We start from the raw sequence: 26,365 nt of genomic DNA, 5'->3' as shown, positions 1-26,365 counted from the left end.
CTCTTTGACACATACAGTTACGCTTCATGATCAAACATCAGATTTAAGCTAAATAATTTTTGAGGTTTATTACAGTTCTGATGTTTTTTCCTCTGTGTGAGATTATTCAGACTTGCAAGTGCACTTTTCCAGTGAATTCCCCATGGTTACTTTCAATGTTTTATTCCAGGCAAGGAAGAGATGACTGTGAAGTGGCTAAACCTCAGTAGGCTTCGCCATAAATAAATATGGAAAATTGATAGTTAATGATGGGCCATGAACTATGAGGTAGGGAGAAACCTTTGAATCCTCAGAGCCCAGTAGCTCAAAAGTAGATCAAGAAGGAAGTGTGCACATGAGGGAAAATTGCTTATAGTGATGTGCCTATCTGCATTGAAATGTCATCCCCTGGGGGTCTCCCCATCTGTCATGGGAAAAATGTCTTATAGGAGAATGTGACAGTAAATGTGTCACACTGATCAAATGCTTTGGCATGCTTGAGCTTTCCTGGAGTTATAAATAGGAGGGAATGAGCCTGGATTTAAATACGTCATGTTGTCAGAAAGAGAAGGGATGTGCTACCATTAGTAAGGGGCTTAGAGGTTCATGTAGTTAAGCAAAGAGCCAAAGGAGGCACTCTATTTTGAGAAGGGAAAAGTTCAATGACCCTGTCCACTGTCAGAGCACAATATGAGCTAAGTAACTAGCAGTAGGTTGGTCTTTGACCCCTTTGGATCATAGTGAAATGATGATAATAGAGTTGGCAAGCCCTCAAGGTGCCCTCCAAACTGGACATGCATTAACGCTAGGTTAGCCAGTTTCCACCATCCTTCCAACTGCCAGTGTACTCTCCTCCCTGGAGGATTACCAGCACACTCTCAGCAGGGTGGATTTGAGAAGTGGCCTGGAGGATGGCAGGCCTTCCCTCTCATCCTGCTGGGAATAGTCTCGTTCATTCCCATTGTAGGAAAGAGAAGCAGAGAGATGCCCACAGCTCAGGTACCATGTTGAATCTGAGAGTAAGCAATGAGCAACACACAAGGGTGAAGGCCTAGAGCATATGGGGACCTCAAAGTTTATCTAGTAAAATGTTTTTCAAAATGTCCATTATAACCCATGAAATTAATTTAGAGGGTCACAATAAGCATTTTAAAAATAATATGCATTAGAAAATTTCAGAGTTTGTCATGCAGAATAGGGATAATTCATTTTGTGAAATTTGCTTGAGGCATATATAAAGATTATATATAGTTTTAAATATATATCGGTTATATATGTGTACATTTTACATCGTGACACATATGTGACATATACATATACATTATTGCATATATAACTATACACAGATATATATACACAGGTCTTCCTTCACTAATGGTCACTGACATAATTTCAAGTGTCCTCAGTCTACAGTTCACTCTCCTCTGGACACAGTCAAGTTGATTCTAAAGTATGGGACCTCAGAATCTCAGCAGCCCTTCAAGATATAGTCTGCTCAAAGCAGAGGAAAACATGCCTATCTCCTCATTCGTTCTGACCAAGTACATTTTGAATTCAGTTCAAGATTTCCAATAAGGTAGAATTTCACAACTTGATACTTATTGAACTTACAGTTGCCCAAAACCCCTAGGTATCTCTCACACATGTCACTGCTAAGCCCTAGCTCCCTTATCCTACTGCTGTGCAGATTGCTTTTTTTTTTTTTTTTTTTGAGACAGGGTCTTGTTCTGTCACCCAGGCTCGAGTGCAGTGGTGCAATCTCGGTTCGCTGCAACCTCTGCATCCTAGGTTCAAGGAATTCTCCTGCCTCACCCTCCCAAGTAGCTGGGATTACAGGTGCCACACCTGGCCTAATTTGTGTATTTTTGGTAGAGATGGGGTTTCACCATGTTGGCCAGGCTGGTCTCGAATTCCTGACCTCAAGTGATCCACCAACCCTAGCCTCCCAATATTCTGGGATTACAGGTGTGAGCCACCACGCCTGGCCACAGGTTGCTTTTTAATCCTAGTACAGAAATTGTCATTTATCTCTGTTAGAGTTTGCATTTCACATTGACTCACTTTTTTAAAATCCATTTATACATCCCATCCATGACCACCTCTATGCATATTTAAATCTGGTTTCATTGGCTCAAAGAGAGCTGCATTTAAACCCCATGTAGCTCTCTCTCAGCAGGTCATATTTATTTTTTTCAGATTATTCCTTTTAAAAAACTGTTATTTTTTTCTATTTATTTATTTAGAAATAGGGTCTCACTATGTTTCCCAGCTTGGAGTACAGTGGCTATTCATAGGCACAATCCCACTATTGATAAGCATAGGAGTTTTGACCTGCTCCATTTCTGACCTGGGCAGGTTCACCTTACCTTAGGCAACCCAGTGGTTCCCTGCTCCTGGGAGTTCACCATAACGATGCCAAACTTAGTGCAGACACCCAATCAGCATCAAGTGATCTTCTCATGCCTACCAAGTAACTGGGACCATAGCCATGTGCCACTGTGCCTGGCTTTTAACTATTTTTTTATTGATACATCGTAAGTGTACATATTTATGGGGTACATGTGATATTTTGATATATGCATAAAATGTGTAATGATCAAATCAGGATAATTAGGTATCCATCACCTCAAACATTTTACATTTCTTCCTGTTGGGCACAGGAAGAAATGATAAATTTATTTAAATTTATTAAATGTATTTAGATTTATTGCTCATCTATTATTTGTCTGACTACCACGATGCCCCCATTCTAACCAAGCCAGTGTCCTCACTGTTTTCTTCCCTGTACCCAAGACATAATTCTGCCCCTGGGCTTTTGACTACACTAAGCCTTCACTTATGATATTCTCTTTGCCATAATCTGTCTTTCGTGGCCCAACTTAAGTCATTATATCCTCCATGATTCTTTATTTAGTAGCTCTAGATCATATAGATCTAGCCTCTGAATTTGTAAATTTCAACTGCATTTCTTGTGTATTGCTTTACACTTAATTTTGTATACATATATATATATTCTTATAAAAAATATATAAATGTCTTATATGCATTGTAGGTGCATGACTGAGTCACACAAATGGGCACTCTAAAGCCAGAATGCCTGGGTTCAAATTCAGATGTACAGTTCCATAATTTACTAGTTGTGTGTCCTTGTGCAAATTAATCTCTGTATGTCTCAGTTTCTTCAAAATCAGGATAACAATAGTATGCGTTGCATAGGTCTGCTTGGCGTTTAAGTGAATTGATATATCTGAAGTACTTGAAACAGTGCCTGACACACATAAACACTCAATAAATATTAACTATACTTATGATTATATACTATATGCTTTCATGTATTTTGTCTCAGCGGAAGTTAGAGCAGGGATTGTCATCCCTGTTTTATGGATGAGTAACTAAAGTTTGAGAGGTTAAGTGACTTGTTTAAGATTACACAAGTGAGCTATCTTAGGGTTATTAGGGAATTAACTATAAAGTAGAAAATACTAAAGGCCATAAAAGAGGGAAGCCAAAGACCCCTAGGAATTTAGAAGTTCTTCTGGTTGGGGAGGGTGGGGAAGGCTTTCTGATATTGATGAAGTAATGAAGAAGGGGCAGGATAGGGTCAGCCTTGTTAAGTGTCCATCCAGCCATTTTAGGCAGAGAGGGCCCAAGTGGAGTAAGGGGTAGTGGAGGAGGTGGGGTGTGGTTCCTCCTGCATTTCGCTTCTGGTATAGAGGACATGATCAGAGGCAGGAGTAGAAAAAAGCTGAAGAGGAGACATCTGGGCATGGCAGCCATGTGGGGAGCAGTAAATGGTAGTTCTGTGGTATGTGCAGGAAAATAGTGTGTGAAAGACAGGGGAGAGCCTGTAGTGGCAAGACAAGGCTTTGGACCTGTGTTCCAAAATATCTATTCACAAAACCATGAATATTTGGCTACTGCTCTGGGCCCTTAAAATCTTTGATTGATTAGCTTTGGCAACTTTATCAGATGAACCAGCTGACCTCTTTGAATGGCACCCACTGTTCACTCAGTTGTGTTAGGCTGTGGGGAACTGAAGAGAAGAAAGAAGCAAGGTATCTTTCCCAAGGAAGTCCCAGTCTAGGTAATTGACTATAGTTGATTATGTATGAGTTATGGTTGTTGCATGGTGAAATTGTTATTTCACGGATTGGGTTCTGTAATTCATAAGTAGGGCTATTGGGGAGAGACAAGAAGTAGATAAAGAAACTGCCAGATGGCAGGAAGGCATTGGCTGGGGAAAAGAAGGTGCAGAGAAGGGAGGTTAAGAGTTAGATTGGAGGTAAGAGAAGACATTTTGCTTCCTTCCCAAATGGGCAGCTAGCCATCCTTAGAGTCCAGTGTGTGAGCCAAGATTCTCGGCCAAGCCCAAGCTTGGAAAATGGTGAATTGAAATAGGAGTTACCATGTACCTTTCTACTTTAGCTCCCTGGGTTTTCATCTGCCCAGGGGAGATAAAAAGAATGAATAAGAGAGCAGTTGAGGTGATTTCAACTCCTTGGCATGCTGCTGCAGACACACTTGAGCTGTCATTATTATGGGATGGGAAAACTGGATGTCAAATTAAGATCATTATCACTGTACTACAACAACAACAACTACTACCACTACTACTACTACTACTAATAATAAACACATGTGATGCTGCCAGCATTCTAAAGAGCCTACCTTTGGGCACTGCCCCTGCGTCATGGGCTCAAAATTGAGTAGAACCTGAAGACTGTTTCCAAGACTTTCAATCTGTGATCTGCCTAGGCAATTCCTTAGGACCAGCCCTTCCCAGTGAGCTGGGTTAGAAGTGCTCTTTCACACCCCCTTGTAAACCAAGCCTTGTCTGTGCAAAGCCACCGGGTCCCTTCTGCCTGGTAAATTTCTAGAATGTCCAAGTATTTGGAAGGACCCTTAGAAGTCATCAAGTCTGACTCCGTTATTATACTGATAGAGACATGAGGGTTCAGAGAGAAACAGGGACTTGACTAGGGTCACACAGTAATGCAGTGGCAGAAATGGCCCTAATCTAGGTCTCCTAGCTGATAGGCCAGTGTGCACTTTCCACAGTATCCATCTCTCTCTACTTCCTACCCCTCTATCTCCACCAATTTCAGTCACTTGAATTGTTACTGGTAGTTCTCAGCCCCAGTAGCCCATCAAAATCCTCTGGGAGCTTAAAAAAATGCTGATGTCCTGGCCCTACCCCAGACCAACTGAATTATTGTCTCTGAGGGATGGAGTTATATTTGTAAAAGCTTCCTAGGTGATTCTAATGTACAGTCAAGATCAAGGATCACTGCTCAGGAGAAAATGAGCCTCATGTCTATGAGGAGACATGAGGGACAGACTCCCAATGAAGCAGACTTCCCAGGCTCCATTGACTCTGGGCCACTGCACCTCGTAGGTCCCCAAACCCTGGTATGTGGAGGATGTAGGAGTCTGAAAGTATGAATTTCAGGGTCACCAATGCTGCCTTTGAGCCCCATTGACCTTCTTGTCATTGCTTTTCCCCACATGCTAGCTCACAAGTATTTTATTTCCAGCCTTTTTACTTTTTCTTTACCCACCACAAAAGCCTCTGAGGAGACTGCCTACCTCCAGTAAGAATCCCATAAACAATTTGCCCCAGCTTCTGACTTTTCTGGGAGACACACACCCAAGGAATGCCTCTTCTTCGGCTCCCCCTCAAGGGGCTTGTAGTGAGTATCTAGAACCACCCACCAGCCCCTACTCCATCTGCTTGCCATTCCCATGCAGAGCTTGCTTAGGAAGCACCAGACTTTGAGGGACATCCAGCACAAAGCAGAGAGAAGGGAGGCACTGGGCACTGGGACCACTAATGCTGCTCAGCATTTTGCCTCTTGTCTTGTTGGCTGTGGGCCCATAGTTATGTATAAACTTGACTTACCCAGGGATGAGTAAGTATAGATGTGTATCTTTTTCCACACCACCAAGTGGTCTTTCTTTTCTCAGAAAATAAGTTTTGCTGAAATATTCCACAAAACTAAACATTAGTGATACTAAGGAAACAGAACATCCTCTTCAACACATTACATAAACCTGTCCTCAAATAATCAGGCTAGAAGGCATTATCAATAACGTTTGGCAATATATAGCCACTTTTCTTTTTAAAGTGGCCTCCCCCCACTTTAGCTTTACTGCAGCATAATTGACAATTAAAATAGTATATATTTAAGTAACACAATGTGATGATTTTGTATACATATATAGTGTGAAATTTACCACAACTGAGTTAATTAACACATCCATCACCTCACATGTTACTATTGTTTTGGTGTGGTGTGAACAGGTAAGATTTACACTTTTTTTTTTTTTTTGAGACGGAGTTTCACTCTTGTTGCCCAGGCTGGAGTGCAATGGCACGATCTTCGCTCACCACAACCTCCACCTCTCAGGTTCAAGCTATTCTCCTGCCTCAGTCTCCCAAGTAGCTGGGATTACAGGCATGTGCCACCACGCCCGGCTGATTTTGTATTTTTTGTAGAGACAGGGTTTCTCCACATTGGTCAGGCTGGTCTCAAACTCCCGACCTCAGGTAATCCACCCGTCTCAGCTTCCAATGTGCTGGGATTACAGGTGTGAGCCACTGTGCCTGACAAGATTTATACTTTTAACAAATTTCAGGTACACAATACAGTACTATTAACTACAGTGACCATGCTGTACATTCGATCTCCAGAACTTGTTTTATAACTGAAATTTTGTACCCTTTCTCCAATATTTCCCCATTCCCCACAACGACCAGCCTTCAGTAACCACCATTCTAAACTCTGCTTCTATGAGTTCAACTTTTTTAGAGTTCACACATAAGTGAGATAATACAGTATTTGTGGTCTTTTGATGCCCTCCTTTGGTAAGATTTCTAATCTTCCCTCTACCTCCTTCCGTCTATGACTCAGTATTCAGGAATTTGCTTGTTAAGTCTCCTGGATTGGTGTTCTGTGGGCTTTAAAATGTAAAATCAAAGCTAGAGCAATAAAGAAATCCCTTTGGGCCAGTGTTGTGAAAGAATAACTTATTCTGTTCAGTGTAGTGGGTGGTGGATGGACAGGAGTACCCAGAAAGCCCAGCTGGATCCCCTTAAGCCAGTTATAGACCTCTGCTCTGGCCTCTACCTGTAACTGAGCCATGACCCTGATCTTGATCACAGTGTTAATTAGCAGGATGTGGTGGCCTTCAGCTATTATATATATATACACACACACACAGACACACGCACACACGTGCGCGCGTGCGTGCGCGCACACACACAGACACACACATATATATATATCTCAAGAGTGTCCCCTGCCTCCTATCAAGGCTAAAAGCTGAGAGGTATCCTGGGAAGAAGAGGCTGAGGCCAGTGGCCCCCACCAGCAGCTGGAGTTGAGTTGAAGTCATGGCTGTCAGCAGACAGAAGTGCCGACTAGTGGTGGGCTCCAGTGGAAACATCTTACAAAAAGAGGCTGTACCCCTGCCAGCCCCTGGAGTTTTGGAAGAGAAAGCACTCACTGAAGGATAGAGTTTGAGTTCTCCCTCCCCACTGGGGTTCTTGTTCATTGCGAATTCTGGGGTTCTGCCACTTAGAACTGTGTGACTGTGGGCAAGTGGCTTAGATACATTCTGTTTTCTCAATCATCAAGCAGGTACACTTAATACCTATCAGTACAGTTGTGTGTAGTAATGCAGGTTAAGTATACAAAGGAGAGGTGCTCAAGAAAATGTTAGTTTCCTAACCTTTCCCTATCCTAGTCCCAATAGTCACACCCACTATTGAATGAAAGCACTTCCATCTGACACTCTCTAACTCCTACCCCATCCCGTTGGCCATTCTCCAGACTCAGGTGATTAGGAAGATAGAAAAGATAAGGAATGTCTGGAGCACATAAGGGTCCATACATTCAGGGTACCTGCAAGGGTTTCTGTAGTATAATGACTTCGGTCAACAACCAGCATGGGTGGCATGAGCATATTAGCCCATAACAGAACAAGTACTGGGATGTCACGGCCATGGAAGGAAAGAGCCAAGACTCAAGGTGGTTTGACTTCAATGCTTCAAGCAAAGGCTTGCTGGTCCCTGTCCTCTTTTGTTCTCCTTTTTAAAGACTAAAGGTCCCTGTGGGTATGGGGAAGGCAGCTGCATCTGGGAAAAGAAGTAATACAGTAGAAGCTAAAGATGGAGTTCTGTGTCACCCACAAGAATGTTCCTGGAAGACCTCCAACCATAGGGAGCATAATTGACCAAGGGTCTTGGCTGCTGCATTCTGAAATTGTCCCAGCATTTGTGCTGAGGTCACACCTGCTACATGGCCAAGATACTAAGGTGGGCCTGTTCTTGGGAGACACAGAACTTCTCTGACTGCCAACTGACCTTGGTTTCGTTAATCCATGATGGGGTTGCCAAATCTTAGAGTACAGGGCAGACTAGTAAGCTTCCATCCAACCTTTCCTCATCATCTCTTTCACTCAGAGTGAGACTTACATTGCAGTCTCATGTCTTTCCTAGCCTTCTCAGACTTCCTCCCATCTGCTCTAATCTCTCTTAATAAATCCCTGCATATGTAATCCCATTTTATTGTCTACTTCTCTGAGGTCCCCGACTAACACAAATTCTGACCAACATGAAATCAAATGTATTGGCCTAGAGTCTGGCCTGTACCCAAGGTCTAGCCTTGGGCCACCTTTAGAAAACATTCAGCAGGTTTCTAAACATTGGAAAGTCTTCAGGAGTAATACAAATTTATTGTCCTGCTTTATTCTGAATCAATATCTCAGACAAATAAGTTTATTTATTTAATGTTCCAACTCAGTGTCTTACCTGCCTTCTTATGGAAGATCTTTCTTTAATCCAACTTTAGTATTGTCCAAGAGGCACTGATTTTCTCCTGTTCTCTATTTTAGACTGAGAGTCAGAGAAATCTAGCTCCAGGTTTGCCACTGACAAACAGTGTGATATTGTACAAGTCCCTGTACTCTCTGTAACCTTCCCTTTTTGAACCTCAGCTCTTATTTTTTGTGACTACCACTTTTTCTGTTTCCTCAGTTCCATTCCTCAGAACTTGTAGTGTTAAAGTTCTCCTAACGGACATTGGTGTGTTAGAAAAGGAGAGAAAGAGAGAGAGAGAGTGTGTGTATGTGTGTGTATGTCTGTCCGTCTGTGAAAAAGAGGGAAAGAGGGAGAGGGAGGGGAAGAGAGGAAGAATTGGAGAGAAGGAGAGAAGCAAAGGGAGAGAGAGGGTGAAAGAAAGACATCTCTGTGCAGCTTATTTCCAGCTCTGCTTGGCGGTTCCCTCACACGCAGTGCTAGGCAACACACATGGTGACCTACTTTTGCAAGAAGCCTCTTTTTTTGGAGTTACAGTCTTCTTTACCTTCCTCCTTTGCCTGGGATGGGTCTGCCACTAAACAGCAGATACAGATGTAGGGAACAGAGGATCAGTGGCTCCGGTATCATTACCAAATTTAAAAAATTGTAAGGATGAAAGGCATTCCAGCTCTTAGCTTTGTGTTACCAGAAACCCACTCCAGAGATCTGAAACTTAATCACTTACAACTCCTCCTAGGAGGAATTCTGGCTTAATCCCATCTCCAGCCCCATCTAGAGAGGCCAGGATGCTTTGTCCCAAGCCCCTGAATCCCTTAAATCTAACCCTGTCCCCTGCTGTGGCCACCACTCTCTCCTATTTTATTGGAGTGTCTCCTCCTGAGCCTTTCAGCCCAGTCCAGGCTAGCTCCTTAATAGCTGCTCCTCCCAGTGAACTCCATCATCCTGCCTCCTCTTCCTTCTAGTGGCAGAAACCCCATCTCTGTTGGCCCAGTGTCTTTGAGGAGGGTCATGAGACGCCCCTCAGAGTTTGGGTAGAGCCCTTGCCGGCATCCAGAGAACAACAGCAACTAAGGCCCTTTGTGCCTTCTAGATCCCAAGCTCCTTGGGGCTTGAGGTTCTCTTCATTAGCAGTGGATCTGAAGTATTTGTTTCTCGAGTAGCCTCCTGATTGCTAGTGTTTCACCCAGAGCTTGTGGTTATGGTTTGGTGTTCTTATCCAGCATCTCATAACTTTTGTACTGAGCCTTCTATAGATCTTTGGATAATGGGCTTCTCCTTAGAAGGTAAGGGGAAGGTTCGCAGGCCTGGGAGACCATGACCAAAGGGAAACAGGACTGAACAGCACAGAGAAATAGTACTTATGACTAGTGTAGCAGAAATTCATTAGGGGGCTCAAGACTTCTGTGAAAAAACTGAAGCAAAAATCCCATCAAAATAAAAGCCCTTCAGAAACACTCCCCACAGACAACGAGGGGATCTGGCGTGAGAAGCCCAAAACACTTGGGCCACCAACTTCTGCTTCTTTCTTGTGAGAACACATGCAGGTCTCTTCATTTCTTTGTGGCTCAACTTACCCACTTATAAAATGAGGAGCCTGGACTCTATCATCTTTTAGGATAGTGAAAAAGTAGCTAGCCTGGTTAAGAAGAGATAGTCACAACTCTAGAGATTTTTCAGATTTCCCCAGGGACTACTGAGAGGGAGAAGATGGATGGGGACAAAATAAATGAGAAAAAAATGTATCAGTGGAATTTCCAGTAGGCTGACAAGTACCTCCATCACATTAGAGCATTCCTACTTTTATATTATTTATGCAATGCACTTCAGTGTAAAACTGCAATTGGAATGGAAAGGGGATTCCATGGATTTAGAAAGGTTTTAAATCTCTTTTTTTTTTTTTGAGATCGAGTCTCGCTCTGTAGCGCAGGCTGCAGTGCAGCAGTACTATCTCAGCTCACTGCAACCTCCGCCTCCCAGGTTCCGGTTCAAGCAATTCTCCTGCCTCAGCCTCCTAAGTAGCTGGGATTACAGGCACAAGCCACCACGCCCAGCTAATTTTTGTATTTTTTAGTAGAGACGGAGTTTCACCATGTTGGCCAGTCTGGTCTTGTACTACTGACCTCGTGATCCACCCGCCTCGGCCTCCCAAAGTGCTGGGATTACAGGCGTGAGCCACTGCACCTGGCCAAAAGGTTTTAACTTTCTAACTTCTAGCTGCAAATGAGTCTGAAAAAATAAGAATGTAGTTTTTATAGCTTTTGTAATGATGGCAGAAATAGAGAAGAGAGTTGAAAATGAATATTGAATTAGTTCAACAGCATCTAGAATTAATATTTTTTGCTCTAAATCTGATTATGTTTTGGAGCTTATTAGGGTATAACTGATGCACAATAAGTTGCACATATTTAAAGTGCATTATTTGGTATATTTTGACAAATGTGTACATTCATGAAATCATTGCAGTAATCTAGATAATGAGCATGTCCATCATCCTCAAAAGTTTCTTCATGCCCTTTTTTAGTTCATCTCTCCCTCCACTACCATCCCCCAGCAACCACTGATCCGTTTTCTGTAACTATAGATTAACTAGCATTTTTAGAATTATATGTATGTGGAATTATATAGTATTTACCTTTTTGTCTATAGACTCTTTCACTTAGCATAATTATTTTGAGACTCAGAATTAGGTATGTATCAATATTTCATTCCTTTGTATTGTTAAGTACTATTACATTGTGTTGATATACCACAGTTTGTCTTCTCCAATTACCTGTTGATGGACAGTTGGGTTGTTTACAGTTTAGGGCTGTTATAAATAAAGCTGTTCTGAACATTTATGTACAAGTTGTTTACAGGTATTTTTAAAGTTTAACTAATGACTTCCATTTTCAAAATGTTTCCAGCAGAAACTGACTTGGGAAATGTTGCATTTGTGTGTCTCTTTGTACTCAAGCTATTTTTTGGCAGTTTTTGTTGTTGTTGATGTTTTATATCCTTTGATGTTATTACACAATGTTGATCCTACAGTTGCACCTCCCCAAGCATTGTGAATAGGTTTCTGAAAGCCTGTGTAGGAAGACTTGCAGGTGAAAAACTTAAGACTTATATAAAAAGTTTTCTTGTGGGGGACTGAGAGGCAAAAGCCTTTGTAAATATTTTATATTTACTAAAACAAACCACTAAATATAATACCAAATAAAGATGGTATTAATTTCCTTTTAAACCTACTGGCCTAGACAAAGGCTAGACTCTTCACCCAGCTAGGGAAGACTGGAAATCCATGAGTGGACAAGAGAGACAACCATAAAATATTCAGTTTCAGACCTAGGCTGGGTGTAGTGGCTCATGCCTGTAATTCCAGCACTTTGGGAGGCTGAGGTGGGAGGATCACTTGAGGCCAGGAGTTTGAGACCAGCCTGGGAAACATAGCAAGATCCCATCTCTACAAACAAAACAAAACAAAACAACAGACCTATTGCTCCTCCATAGAGCCAAGGAGCATGGCAACACAGAGGACTCCCATCTCCAGTGCTGGGCTGGCCTATGGCTAGCAAACAGCTGTCATTTCAGGAAAGGGGTTCAGAGAGAAATTGCATGGTGTGACAAACTGTGTTAATGAAACAGCATATGAGATCCATCTCATGTCTTCCTTCTGGGCCTCCCCAAGGAAATAGCCATACTTGTATTTCCGTCTTATTTTATTTTATATTTCCTTAATAAAATTTTAAAAGGCTTCACGGGGCTATTTGGAAACCAAGGATGACTCTTCAGGCCATGAGGAGAATGTGGCTTAAGATTTTGCCACAGTATGGAAAGGAGAAGACTGGAATGGGGAACCAAACACAAAAGCTTTGTTCTGGGCTCTGGAGTTCCTGCAAATGTCCTTGACAACGAACTACTGCAGAGAAAGGCAGGGGCAGAACCCCTCAGAGAGCATTGGCTCATCAGCTGCTACAACCTGATGAGTCAATCATGTTCTTGCTGCTCTTGTCCACTCTTCAGACTCTTCTCCTGGGCCTGAAGGCCAGCTTGAACAATATTTTGCCCTTCTAGGCTGCCCGAGGAGCTGGGGGTGGTGCTCAGTCCATTTTGTGGGTTGGAGACAGTGTTTGTGCACCAGGGCAGTCCCCACTGGAAGGCAGGAAAGAGCTGGAGAGGGTTGGAGAGAGGCCCAGTAAGAAGCATGCTGCTTTTCTTCCACAACCAACACCTATATTGGGGTGACAGTTCCAGGGAAATGGGATGCATTGTTCTCTGCTTGCTGCTAGCCTCTGGGCGATGAACAAAGTAGTAAATTGGCCCTGTGAGGGAGGGGACAGAAGGGGGAGGTGGTGGAGGATATGGGGACCAGGAGCCCCTGTGGCTGACTGATCTGCTTACAAACATCAGAACTTCCCCTCTGTGACCCTCCCAGCCCCCAGGGAATGAGAACTGTTTTGCTCTCCTAGATCAGAAAGAACAAGATGTCCTTATCCGGTGGGAGAGGGCTGGTCAATACCACCTCCAAGGAGAGAAGAGAAGGGAACCAAGAGAACTGCAAGCCCAGCAGGAAGCATCATTCTTGGGGAAAGCCTAGAAAGAAGCGGGCAGGCTCCATCCCAGGCCCCCAGGGTTTCAGGAGTCCGGATGGGCGGTGGATTCAGACTCCATACTCTCCCACCAGTGCTTCAAAGCCCTGGTGCTTGTGGCTGGTGTGAATTTTTTACTTTTATTGTCTTTATGAGCTTTTTCTAGACCTGGCTTCTGAAAGACTATGAAAGCCAAACAGCTGCTCAGGCTACAGCATTCTCCGCCCCCTTTCCTGACTCCCTACTTGTCATTCCTCTGACCTTTCTTGAGCAACTACTTTACTTTGGGAGAATAGCCATCCCTCAGTATACATGGGAGATTAGTTCCAGGACCCCTTGCAGATAGCAAAATCCACAGATGTTCATGCCTCATGTACTTTATAAAAAAATGGTGTAGTATTTGCATATAACCTATATACATCCTCTCATAAACTTTAGATAATTCTAGATTACTTATGATTACTAATGTAATGTAAATGCTATGCAAATAGTTGTTATAGTATATTATTTAAGGAGTAATGACAAGAAAAAAGTCTGTACATGTTTAGCACAGACATAGTCATCCATTTTTTTTCAAACATTTTCTATCGGCTGTTGGTTGAAGCCACTGATGCACAACCCACTGATAAGGAGGCAAAATAGATTTTTGTCTGGGCTCTGCTGCAAACCCATGGTTCTTCCAGGGCTTTCAGTCTCTGTGACTTTCCTCACCACAAAGTTGCTGTTTTGTGTCTGGTAAAAACAACATTGCACTTCCCTGAATTAATTCACCAACCTTGGTCCAAAAGCCCATGGCTTTGTCACAATACTCAATACTTAGTGATGTGGCCCTAGAGAGGTTTTAGACTTTCAGTCAAGGTTATGATATTTTTGATCTGGTTCTGCCAACCCAGATCATTTTATGGCCACAGAACCAATGGAGCTAGACACTTTCCTGGCAAAATTAGTAAGTTTTGTTCAATTCAGTAAACCTTTCTTGAGCACGTACTTTATTGTAGGAGAATAGGCAGGCCTGGAGTAGAGTAGAGGAAAAAGAGTTCTTGCTGTTGGTTAAGAGACCTGGACTCCAGGTCAGACAAGATCACTCATTGTGTGACAACAGAAAAGTTACTTCTCCTCCTCGGGTCTTAATTTCCTCATGACTAAAATGAAATGTTTGGGTTCTATCAGCAGTTCCCCAGTTTTCCACCCTTCAAAATATTTATCCTCCTGTGACATGTGTTTTGAAAGACGTGTTTACCAATAAATATATTGATTACATGATAATTCATTTCCTCACCTTACTGGCCAAAGGCATAACTGCCAATCAGAACTTCTGATTAGTAAAAGATAATGACAGTTATAGCCACAAAGAAACTTTTGCAATTAAGTGAGCTTGTGCCACATGCCACCTTATCCTGGGTCAACCTAGAATTTCTTGGAGGCTTTTGGTTTCACTCAAAGACCTCTCTTCTTCCCTCCACTCCCACTTTACTACGTACTATTCCTCTTAGCTAGAAGTTGCTGAAGTAGATGATCATTAAGCTCCCATTAACCCTGTGGGTGCCCCCAAGGAATCCCTGTTCTCTTTCCTGATTCACCTCACTTGCTGCCTCCAAACCTGACTTCCCAGTTTTTGTAGCACTGCTATATCAGCTTCCAAGCCATGGCCATTTTGTGGACGTTGTAGGCCTTCTTCTCTGGGTCATTTCTCTCCAGTAGTAGAGCCTCTGTGAAGTATGGACAGGAACCCAGCCACCCTTTAAAGACAAGCGAAGGGCTGGGCACAGTGGTTCACACCTGTAATCCCAGCAGTTTGGGAGGCCAAGGCAGGCCAATCAAGAGGTCTGGAGATTTAGACCATCCTGGCTAATATGGTGAAACCCCATCTCTACTAACAATACCAAAAATTAACCGGGCATGGTGGAATGTGCCTGTAGTCCCAGCTACTCAGGAGGCTGAGGCAGGAGAATCACTTGAACCTGGGAGGTGGAGGTTGCAGTGAATGGACATCACACCACTACACTCCAGCCTGGGCCACAGAGTGAGCCTCCATCTGAAAAACAAACAAACAAATAAACAAAAAAAAAACAGGTCAAAGGGACCAGAGCAATGATACTGTAGTTTAGTCAAGCCTCAGCTCCAGTGCCCTTTTGGTCTTAGAGCCATTGTTTAGTGGACTGTTTAGGTTGTTAATAAAAGACATGCTTCCTATGGGTTCCTATTTTACCCAAACCGTTATACTCTCCTAGGCAATATGCTCTCCTGAGATTTGGGGACACAGAAAACATTGGAAAATATGAAGTATATTTTGGATTCAAAAGTGGAAACTCCCAGGGTCAGATGCCAGGTTAAGGTGAGCATGTTTGACTTGGGGACAGCCCCCATCCTTCCTAGACTGAACTATGTCACCATATACCCAAATAGCTCTCAGCCAAAGATAGAGGTATAAGGCCTTTTAAGGGCCTATCCCTCTCCTCCATCTTCCTGCCTTTTTCTTTTGTTTTGTTTTTTTTTTCTTTTCTTTTCTTTTCTTTTCTTTTCTTTTCAGGTGGAGTCTCACTCTGTTGCTCAGGCTGCAGTGCAGTGGTGTGATCTCAGCTCACTGCAACCTCAGCCTCCTGGGTTCAAGCGATTCTCCTGTCTCAGCCTCCCAAGTAGCTGGGACTACAGGCATGTGCTACTACGCCTGGCTAATTTTTTGTGTTTTTAGTAAAGACGGGGTTTCACCGTGTTAGCCAGGATGGTCTCAATCTCCTGACCTCATGATCCATTTGCCTTAGCCTCCCAAAGTGCTGGGATTATAGGCGTAAGCCACCACACCCGGCCCTTCCTGCCTTTTTCTACCTTTCTGCACTTTCTCTGCCCATACAGGCTCAGCTCCATCTAGAGAAAGCTAAGCTGAAAAGTGGTAAGAGGCCTTAGACATAATCTTTCCAGAATCCTTCATGATATAGACAAAGAAGGCAAGACCCAGAAGAGTAAGAAACTTGACCTAGGCTACACAGCAGATTAGTGGTAGAGCTGGAAGTTCGGGTCTAAGGCTAAGGGGGGCTTCTAAAACAAAGAGAATACCCCAAATTAATATGTGCATTGGGGTGGATTTGGGGATATGCGAAAAACAGGTCAAGACCCATAACCTAGACTTTGTGGCCACATCTAGGATTGGTTTGAAGGTTACCTTGTAAGCTCCTAGCACTCCCAACCAAAGTATGCCTTAGAAACAGAAATGGCACCTCTGGGTAATTTTTTGGAGCTTGAAGGCTATGCACATTTAATTTTCCAAAAATAAAATCCTAGTATAGGTAAGGCTTTGTAGGAACAAAGCCCTGAGGGAGGCAGCTCAGAAAAGACAATTAAGAAAATCCCCAGGGAGAGCCTTTGTAGACTACATAGTACACAAAATTCTACATGTTTACAAAAGGTATTCTTGCCTCCTTCTATATATTCTACAGACTGCTTGTTGTCAGGCGTGCTCCATGACATGGAAATCTGACTTTGTCAGTCCCTATCCCAGAAACCACTCACGAATCCCCATAGTCCTGGTGAGATTAGATCCAAACTCCTGGGCATGCCACTCAAGTTCCTGGGCAATTTTCCCAGGATCATCTTTTCCCACCCAACTCTTACCTGAACTACCCACACAAACCTTCATTCACACCATATCATTCACATTTCAAGCCTCCAAACCATTGTTCATGCTGTTCCATCAGCTTAAGATACCTTTCTCTACTTTTTGATTATTAGATTATCCTTCAGGGCTCAACTCAAAGATCACGTTCTATTCTGTTAAACTTAAAAAAATAGCTTTATTGAGGCAAAATTTATTTGCCACACAATTAACCCAACTAAAGTATACAATTCAATGGTTTTTAGTAAATTCACAGAATTGTATAACCATTACCACGATCAATTTTAGAACATTGTCATCACCCAGAAAGAAACATGTGCCCTTTAGGCATCTCTACCACCACAATCTCCCCATCACCCTCTCCCAGACCTTGGCAAATACTAATCCACTTTCTGTTTCTATAAAGTACATGTTCTAGATATTTCATATAAGTGGAATATATCATGTTTTGACTGGTTTTTTTCACTTAGCATAATGTTTTCAAGGTTATTCTATATCGTAGCATGTATTAGCAACAAATTTCTTTCAATGGCTGAATAATACCCATTGTATGGAATACTGAACCACATTTTGTTTATGCACTTACAAATTCATGGGCATTTCAGTTGTTTCTACTTTTTCGCTATTATGACTAATGCTGCTATGGGTACAAGTTTTTTAATTAGATGTATGTTTTTATTTGTCTTGGTTATATACCTAGCAGCAGAATTGTTGGATTATATGGTACCTCAATTTTTTTAATTTTTAATTTAATTTTTATGGATGCATAATAGTTCCACTATTTATGGGGTACATGTGATATTTTGATATAAGCATACAATCTATAATGATAAAATCAGGGTAACTGGGATATTCATCACCTTAAACATTTATCATTTCTTTGTGTTAAGAACATTCTAATTCCACTCTTCTAGTTATTTTGAAACAGACAATATATTTTTTTAAACTATAGGCACTCTATCGTGCTACCAAATACTAGATCTTATTCCTTCTATCTAACTATATTTTTGTAACCATTAGCCAACCCCTCTTTACCCCCTACTCCCCATTACCCTTCCTAGCCTCTGGTAACCATCATTCTACTCTCTACCCTTCATGAGATCAATCAACCTTTTTAGCGCCTATATGTGAATGAGAACATGCAACATTTGTCTTTCTGTGCCTGGCTTATTACACTTAATATAATGACTTCTAGTTCTACTCATGTTTTGGCAAGTGACACGATTTCATTCTTTTTATGGCTGAATAATATTTCATTGTGTATATGTTATCACATTTTCTTTATCCATTCACCTGTTGATGGGCACTTAGGTCGGTTCCATGTCTTAGCTAATTATGTATAGTGCTGCAACAAACATGGGAGTGCACATATCTCTTGGATACACTGATTTTTCTTCTTTTGGATACATACCCAGCAGTGGAAATGCTGGATCATATGGTGGTAACTTTATGTTTAATATTTTAAGGAAATGCCAAAATGTTTTCCTAAACAGCTAACGCATTTTACATTCCTACAAGCAACACATGAAGATTTCATTTTCTGTACATCCTCCCCATCACTTATTTTTTGTATTTTTTATAGCTATTCTAGTGGTTGTGAAATGGTATGTCATTTTGATTTGCAGTTCCTCGGTGACTAAAGAGATTAGGTATCTTTTCATGTGTTCATTGGCCATTTGTTATCTTCTTTAAAGAAATGTCTATTCAGGCTGGGCACAGTGGCTCATGCCTGTAATCCCAGCACTTGGGAGGCTGAGGTGGGCAGATCATGAGCTCTGGAGTTTGAGACCGGCCTAACCAACATGGCGAAACCCCGTCTCTACTAAAAATATAAAAATTAGCCGGCTGTGGTGGCACATGCCTGTAATCCCAGCTACTCAGGAGGCTGAAGCAGAAAAATTGCTTGAACCCGGGAGGCGGAGGTTGCAGTGAGCCGAGATTATGCCACTGCACTCCAGCCTGGGTGACAGAGCGAGATTCTGTCTCAAAAAAAAAAAAAAAAGGAAATGTCTATTCAAAGCCTTGGCCTGTTTTTTGTTTTTAAAGATGATTCTAGGGCAGTTTTAGGTTTGTAGCAAAGTTGAGCAGAAGGCACAGACATTTCCCATATACCCCCTGCCACCCCCAGCATGCACAGCACCCCCTCCACTATTGACTCCTTCACCACAATAGTATTTTTTTATAAACCTATGTTGACATATCATTATTACCCAAAGTTCATAATTTACATTAGGTTCACTCTTGGTGTACATTCTATAAGTTTTGTCAAATGTATAATAATATGTGTCTACCATTAAAGTATCATACGGAATAATTCTACTACTCTAAAAATACCCTGTGCTTTACCTATTCATCTCACCATCCCCCTGGCAACCACTGATCCTTTTACTGTCGCCATAGTTTTGCTTTTTCCAGAATATAATCTGTTTGAAATCATACAGTATGGAGCTTTTTCAGATTCGCTTCTTTCACTTAATAATATGCACTTAAGATTCCTCCATGTGTTTTCATGGCCTGATAGCCAATTTCTTTTTAGTGCTGAACAAATACTCCACTGTCTAGATGTTCCAAAGTTTATCCATTCACCTACTGAAGGACATGTTGGTTGCTTCCAAGTTTTGGCAATTATGAATAAAACTGCTTTAAACAATAATGTGCAGGTCTTTTTGTGGATATAGGTTTTTGACTCATACTTTTTTACTTGGATAAGTACCAAGGAGCACAATTGCTGGATTGTATTGTAAAAGCATGTTTAGTTTTGTAAGAAACTGCCAGACTTTCCTCCAAAGTGAGTATACTATTTTGCATTCCCACCAGCACTGAATGAGAGTTCCTGTTGCTTCACATCATCACTAGCATTTGGTGTTGTCAGTGATTTGGATTTTGGTTATTCTAATAGATATGTAGTGGTATCTCATTTCCATCTGCAATTACCTAATGACATAAGGTATTAAACATCTTTTCATATGCATATTCACCATCCATATATATTTTCTGGTGAGGTGTTCATTTAGATTTGCCTTTAAAAATATCAAGTTATTTATTTTCTTTTTGTTGAATTTTAAAAGTTCTTTGTATATATTTTTAACAATTCTTTATCAGATATGTCATTTGCAAGTATTTTCTCCCAATATTCTCATTCACTTGACAGTCCTTCACAGAGCAGAAATTCTTAATTTTAATGAAGTCCAGTTTACAAATTATATCTTTTATGGGTTGTGCCTTTGTTGTTATATATAAAAAATTATCACCCAAAGTCATTGAAATTTTCTTTTATATTATCTTCTAAGAGTTTTAGAGTTTTGCATTTTACATTTAGGTCTATGAATAATTTTGTGTGAATTTTTGTGAAGGGTGTAAGTCTATGTTACTGTTATTTTAGGATTAGGAATGAATGACAATTATTATAATCCTGTGACCTCATTTCTCTGATTGCTCTAAGAACAGTGGTTTATTTTTCAGTTTGTTTAGCTTTTTATTTGTTGTTAGGACAGAGTGGTAACTTCCAAGCTCCTTACATGCCAGACTAGAAAACCTTTGCCCATTTGAAAACATTATTTGTCTTTTTATTGTTGAATTATTTTAAGTATATATTCTGGATACTCAACCCTTATCAGATAAATGATTGGAAAATATTTTCTCTCATTCTGTTTTTTGTCTTTTCACTTTCGTGCTGGTGTCCTTTGAAGCACAAAAGTTTTTCACTGTTCTATTGTGGTGAGATATACACAACATAAAATTTATAATTTTAACCATTTTAAGTGTACATTTCAGTGGCACTAACTACATTTACATTCTTGTGCAATGATCACCACCATCCATCTCCAGTACTTTTTCATCTTCCCAAACTGAAACTCTGTATCTATGAAACAATTACTCTCCATTTTCTCTTCTTCTTAGTCCTTGGCAACCACCATTCTACTTTCTGTCCTTGTGGATTTGATGACTCTAGGTACATCATTTGAAATGATACAGTATTTATTTGTCTTTTTGGCTTATTTCACTTAGCATAATATCTTCCAGGTTCATCCATTTTGTAGCATGTGTCAGAATTTCCTTCCTTTTTAAGGCTGAATAATATTTGATTGTAGCCTGGGCATGATGGCTCATGCCTGTAATCCCAGCACTTTGGGAGGCTGAGGTGGGAGGATCACTTGAGGTCAGGAGTTCGAAACCAGCCTGGCCAACATGGTGAAAACTTGTCTCTACTAAAAACACAAAAATTAGCCGGGCATGGTGGTATGTGCCTGTGATCCCAGATACTTAGGAGGCTGAGGCAGGAGAATTGATCGAACCCGGGAGGTGGAAGTTGCAGTGAGCAGAGATTGTGCCATTGGACTCCAGCCTGGGTGACAAGAGCAAGACTCCATCTCACAAAAAATAAATTTTTCATTGTATACACACATACACACACACACATTTTGTTATCCATCATCTGTCAATGGACATTTGGGTTGTTCTCACTTTTTGGCTATTGTGAATAATGCTGCTCTGAATTTTAGTGGACAAATATCTGTTTGAGTCCCTGATTTCAATTATTTTGGGTATATACCCAGAAATATGTTTTTAATTTTTTTGAACTCCAGTTTAGCTAGCGTTTTTTGTTGCTTGTGCTTTTTAAATCATTTCTAAGAAACTATTGCCTATTCTATTTACTTCTACACTTTCTTCTAAGACTTCTATATTTTAATTCTTATATGTAGGTATGTACCTCATTTTAAGCTAATTTCTGTATATGGTATCATGTAGGAATTCAACTTCATTCTTTTGCATGTGAATATCTAGTTGACCCATCACCATTTGCTGAAAAGACTATTTGATCTATATTGAATTATCTTGACACCTTTGATAATAATTCACAGTAAACATAAAGGGGTTTATGAATGGACTCTCAATTTTGTTTCATTAATCTATATGTTCATTCATTTTTTTTTTTTTTAGACGGGGTCTCTCTCTGACACCAGGCTGGAGTGCAGTGGTGCAGTCTCAGCTCACTGCAACCTCCACCTCCCAGTTCAAGTAATTCTTCCACCTCAACCTCCCGAGTAGCTGGGACTACAAGCTTGCACCACCACGCCCAGCTAATTTTTTGTATTTTCAGTAGAGACGGGGTTTCAACATGTTGGCCAGGATGATCTCGATCTCTTGACCTTGTGATCCGCCCACCTCAGCCACCCAAAGTGCTGGGATTACAGGTGTGAGCCACCGTGCCCAGCTATATGTTCATTCTTATACAAGTACCACATGGTTTTTATTACTGTACCTTTGTAGTAGATTTGAAATTAGGAAGTGTGAATCTTCCAACTTTGTTGTTCATTTTTCTTCTTCTTTTTTAAAAAAAGACATTTATTCAGCATCATAATCAGACTATTACATTTAGCAATCAACAGCATGGGTGCAAAAAAAACTGCATCAGAACACTTTGTTGGAATGCTTTACACTTTCCACAGAACAGCAACTAAAATAACCTGTTATACAATTAGTCACAAATACAGTCCTCAGGTTTTTTGCCCATACACATGAGTATTTGTCTAAAACATGTCTTCTTTGTAGCAGCTAGGCCTTGCCACCACTGTGCTTGGCTGAGTTCACAAATCTGTTGTAACCTGTAGCTTCCCTATCACTTCTCTGGCTCTCCTCTCCTGCTAAGCTTTGTTTCCTAATTAAAATCTTTTTAATAGCTACTGCTATTAAATAGCTACTGCCATAGCTACTGCTGCTACTGGAACCACCATAGCCACCTTGGTTTCATGGTTTGGCAAAGTATTGACCTCCACTACCATAGGGGCCAGAGCTTCTGCCTCCAAGGTTTCCCCCCTTCATGGGTCCAAAATTTGAAGACTGATTGTTGTAATTGCCAAAATCATTGTAGCTTCCACCACCTCCAAAATTGCTTCCATCATTACCAAATCCATTATACCCATTCCCACTGCCACTGTAACGACCACCACTATGGCTGCCACCAAAGCCACCATGACCACTGAAGTTTCCTCCACGGCCAAAGTTGTCATTGCCACTGAAACCACCTCCATGACCATGACCAAAGTTTCCAGAACCACTTCAACCTCTTTGGCTGGATGAAGCACTAGCCATCTCTTGCTTTGATAGGGCTTTCCTAACTTCACAGTTGTTGCCATTCACAATATGGTATTTCTGAATGACAGTCATTTATGCACAGAGTCATGATCGTCTTTCTGAATGACAGTCATTTATGCACGGAGTCATGATCGTCAAAGGTTACAAAGGCAAAACTCCTTTTCTTGCCACTGCCTCGATTAGTCATGATTTCAATCACTTCAATTTTTCCATACTGTTCAAAATAATCTCTTAGGTGATGTTCTTCAGTGTCTTCTTTAATGCCACCAACAGATATCTTTTTCAAAGTTAAGTGGGCACCTGGTCTTTGAGAATCTTCTCTTGAAACAGCTCTCTTTGGTTCCACAACTCTTCCAGCCATCTTGTATGACCTTGCATTCATGGCTGCATACACCTCTTCCACAGTGGCATATGTGAAAAATCCAAAGCCCCTGGAGCGCTTGGTATTTGGATAACTCATTACCATGCAGTCCATGAGCATTCCCCATTGCTCAAAATCGCTCAACCATTTTGAGCCATTTTCAGGTTGTTTCAAAGCTCAACCCTGCAATGAAGAGCTTCCTCAGCTGCTTGGGCTTTTTAGGAGACTCTGACTTAGACATGACAGCAGGGAGAAGAGAGACTTTAACGATGCTTCCTTAGTGGCATCCATGGGCCAGCAGAAAGCTGTTGTTCATTTTCAATACAATTTTTGCTATTCTAGTTCTCTTGCATTTTCATACAAATTTTAGGATCAGTTTGTCAATTTCTGCAAAGAAAATGCAGCCAGAATTTTTACAGGGATAATGTTGAATCTGTTACAAAGATTGCCATCTTAATAATATTAAGTCTCTGATCCATGAAAATGGAATGTGTTTCCACTTATTTAGATCTTATTTGATTTCCTCCAACAATATTTTGTAGTTTTCAGAGTGTTAAGTTTTATGCTTCTTTTGTTAAATTTATTCCTAAGTAGCATATACTTTTTGATGCTTTTTGTAAATGAAATTGTTTTAATTTTATTTGAAGATTGTTTATTGCTAGTACATAGAAATATAATTCATCTTTGTATATTGATTTTGTATCTTGCAACGTTGCTAAACTATTAGCCCTAGTAGGTTTTTTTTGTAGATTCCTTAGTATTTTCTATATAAAAGATTATGTCATCTGCAAATAGAGGTAGTTTTATTTTTTCCTTTTCCAATCTAGATGTCTTTTATTTCTTTTTCTTGTCTAATTGTCCTGGCTGAAACCTAGAGTCCGACGCTGAATAATAGATAAGATGACAGCAGACATTCTTGTCTTGTTGCTGATCTTAGCAGGAAAGCAATCTTTCAGCAATCAGTATGATATTAGCCTTGGAATTTTCATAGATGACGTTTATCATGTTGAAAAACTTCCCTTCTATTCTAAGTTTGTTGAATGTTTTTATTGTGAAATAATGTTATGTTTTGTCAAATGCTTTCTCTACATCTCTTGAAATGATCATGTGATCTTCTTTGTCTTTTATTCTATTGAAATAGTGTATTACATTGGTTGATTATCAAATGTTAAGTCAACTTTACATTCCTGGGATAAACCCCATTTGGTCATGATTTATTATTTTTTGTATATGTAACTGGAGTTAATTGGCTGATTTTGTTGATGATTTTAATTTTGCATCAATTTTCTTAAAATATATTGGTCTGTAGTATTCTCTTTTTGTGATATCTTTGATTGACTTCACAGAATGAGTTGGGGAATATTCCCTCCTGTTCTAGAAGAGTTTGTGAAGAATTGGTATTAATTATTTTTTAAATATTCAGTAAAATTCATCTGTGAAGACATTTGAGTTGGAGGTTTATTTCAGGGCAGCAGAGTATTTTAATTACTAGTCTATCTTTTTACTTGTTATAGTTATATTCAGATTTTCTGTTTCTTGCATAGATTTTGGTAGTTTATGTCTTTATAGAAGTTTTTCCATTTCATTTAAGTAATTTAATTTAGTAGCATACAATTGTTCATGGTATTTCTTTATGTTCCTTTTATTTCTGTAAGGTCAGTACTGTTGTCTTCTCTTTATTCTTAATTTTACTAATTTTCATATTCTCTTTATTTTTCTCAGTAAGTCTAGTTAAAGTTTTGTCAATTCTCTAGATCTTTTGAAAATACCAACTTACGATTTCGTTTGATTTTCTCCATTGTTTTTATTCTATTTTATTTGTTCCTGTTAAGTTTTTATTATTGCCTTTCTTCTGCTTGCTTTGGGTTTAGTATGCTCCTCTTTTTCTAGTTTCTTTAGTTGGAAAATTAGGTTATATATTTGAGAGCTTTTTAATTTTTTTATTGAGATAAAATTCACAGACCATAATATTCATCTTTTAAAAGTGTACAATTCAATGTTTTAAATATATTTTCAATGTCTTGCAACCATTACCACAATTTAATTCCACAACATTTCAAAACCCCCAAAATAAATCCTGTAACTAATAGCAGTTTCTCCCTTAGTCCCCCAGTCCCTAGCTCCTAATTACCAATAATCTACTTTCTGCATCTATGAATTTTCCTATTCCGGATATTTCATATAAAAGATTTTTGTTTAACAGGTTTTTCCTTTAATCATTTTGAATATGTCATCTCGCTATGCCTGCTAGCTTCTATTCTTTCTTGTAGAAGTCAGCCATAAATCTTATTGGAATTCTTCTTGCACATGATGACTAATTTGCTCTTGCTGTTTTTTCCTGTGTTTTTGCCTTCTGACATTTTGGTGTGGTGCGTCTGAAGTGTCTCTCCTTGTGTTTATCCTATTTGTTATTTGTGGAGCTTCTTAGAGGTGTAGATAATATTTTTCTTCAAATTCTGGAGGTTTTCCTTACTTTTGAATATTTTCTTCTGTTTATTTCTCTCTTCTCTTTTGGAATCCCATTGCATGTATATTGGTGTGCTTAATAATGTCCCACATTTCTCTAAGGCTCTGTTCATTTTTCATCATTCTGTGTCCTCAATCTTCTTCAATTTGCACAATATGTATTGACCTATCTTCAAGTTTTCTAATTTTGTTTCCTGTCACCTGAGGTCTACTGTTGATCCCTTCTATGAAATTTTTTGTTTCAGTTATTGTATTTTTCAACACTGGACTTTGTTAATTTCTATCTCTTTATTAATTTTCTATTTGATGAAAATAATTTCTCAAATTCTTTTAGGTTTTTTTGTTTGTTTGTTTGTTTGTTTGTTGTTGTTTGAGACAGGGTTTCTTTGTTTCACCCAGGGTAGAATATAGTGGTACAGTCTTGGCTCACTGCAGCCTTGACCTTGACCTCCTGGGCTCAACTG

At 40.2% G+C, this 26,365-nt stretch overlaps 1 protein-coding gene and 1 pseudogene across 1 annotated transcript in view; one reads left to right on the top strand and one right to left on the bottom strand.

Annotated features, from left to right (window-relative positions):
* SLC16A2 (solute carrier family 16 member 2) overlaps positions 1-26,365 on the top strand; it is a 100,285-nt gene that overhangs the window by 27,772 nt on the left and 46,148 nt on the right. The gene's annotated exons all lie outside the window — the stretch shown is intronic.
* Positions 12,767-23,534, bottom strand: LOC105732921 (heterogeneous nuclear ribonucleoprotein A1-like; annotated as a pseudogene).

Source organism: Aotus nancymaae, unplaced genomic scaffold (genome assembly GCF_030222135.1).
Source record: "Aotus nancymaae isolate 86718 unplaced genomic scaffold, 86718_ANA_hifiasm-v0.15.2.pri h1tg000004l, whole genome shotgun sequence".
NCBI classification, from domain to species: Eukaryota; Metazoa; Chordata; class Mammalia; order Primates; family Aotidae; genus Aotus; species Aotus nancymaae.
Note: the sequence above shows the minus strand (reverse complement) of the source record. Positions and strands in the feature narration are given on the sequence as shown.